At 40.6% G+C, this 1,515-nt stretch overlaps 1 pseudogene; it reads left to right on the top strand.

Annotated features, from left to right (window-relative positions):
* The first annotated feature begins 281 nt into the window (after positions 1–281).
* Positions 282–1,232, top strand: LOC131415642 (olfactory receptor 6C2-like; annotated as a pseudogene).
* Positions 1,233–1,515: the final 283 nt, after the last annotated feature.

Raw genomic sequence — 1,515 nt, 5'->3', positions numbered from 1 at the left:
GTTAAATGACTTGCCCAAGGTCACTAAGCTAGTAGATGAATGACAGAGAGATGATTCGAACACAGACAAACTACTTCTAGTTTGCCTGTGGTACATTCTCTCCCCTGTGGTAAATTCAGTGGAGTTGAGGGTATAACTTCATGAAAGACCAACTCTCAGGTTATGCAAGGAAGAGCATGTGGCTGGGCTCGTTACTTATAGCCATTATTTGATCCTGTCATATTGGACCTTGTTCCTCACATCCAATTTCTGTGATTTTCATGCGAAGATTGGGCAAGAGTATGAAGTCAGTGATGAGAAACCATTTGGCAATAACGACGTTCATCATACTGGGTTTGACAAATGACCCACAACTAGAGATTTTGGTTTTTATCTTTCTGTTTATCACATATATGTGAAGTGTAATTGGAAATCTGACAGTAATTTCTCTCATCTTGGTGGATTCTCATTTAAAGAAAGCTATGTATTTTTTTCTTCAAAATTTCTCTTTCTTAGAAATCTCATTCACAACTGCCTGTGTCCCCACATACCTGTACATCATATCAAGCGGGGACAGAACCGTCACCATCAAAGCCTGCTTCAGCCAAATATTTTTTGTTGTCCTCTTTGCAGCTACAGAATTTATCCTCTTGGCTGTGATGTCCTATGACAGCTATGTGGCCATCTGCAAACCCCTGCATTACGTGACCATCATGAGCAGCAGAGTCTGCAGGAATCTCGTCGTCTGTTGTTGAGTATCAGGTTTATTGATTATCCTCCCGCCTCTCGGCCTGAGCCTCCATCTGGAATTCTGTGACTCGGTTATTGACCATTTTTTCTGTGATGCTTCTCCAATCCTGAAGAATTCATGTTCAGACACATGGTTTGTAGAGCAGCTGGTTATAGTCTGTGCCATGTTGACCTTCATAATGACTCTTATTTGTATAGTTCTGTCCTACATATACATCATTAGGACAATTCTAAGATTACCCTCTGCCCAGCAAAGGAAAAAAGCCTTCTCTACCTGTTCTTCCCACATGATTGTGGTTTCCCTTACATATGGCAGCTGCATTTTTACGTATATCAAACCTTCAGCTAGGGATGAAGTGGCCATTAATAAGGCGATTTCTCTGCTCACTACATCTGTTGCCCCCTTGTTAAACCCCTTCATTTATACCTTGAGAAATAAACAAGTAAAACAGTCTTTCCATGACACTCTCAAAAGATTTGCATTTCATTCAAAGAAGCAGTAGAACAGCATACTGGGAACTCAAAATAAAAGATATGTCATTGGAATATGGATGGAAATTGAAGCCCTGACAATGTCACATTTTGATGGCCATTAAAGAGAGTTGAGAAGAATGTCTAAGAAAGAATATTGAAGGATCCAGCATCGTGTAGATGGACATTCTCTACTCCTCTGAGACTCCTAACCCTTTCTGTCTCTTCCTAATTCGCAATCCAAGCAACTCTCCTTAGTCTTCTCTAATATGAATTAGTCATTAGTCCTGCACGGGGAAACTGTTCTGGACACGT

Source organism: Diceros bicornis, chromosome 17 (genome assembly GCF_020826845.1).
Source record: "Diceros bicornis minor isolate mBicDic1 chromosome 17, mDicBic1.mat.cur, whole genome shotgun sequence".
Lineage (NCBI taxonomy): Eukaryota > Metazoa > Chordata > Mammalia > Perissodactyla > Rhinocerotidae > Diceros > Diceros bicornis.
This window is presented reverse-complemented; position numbering and strand designations above follow the sequence as displayed.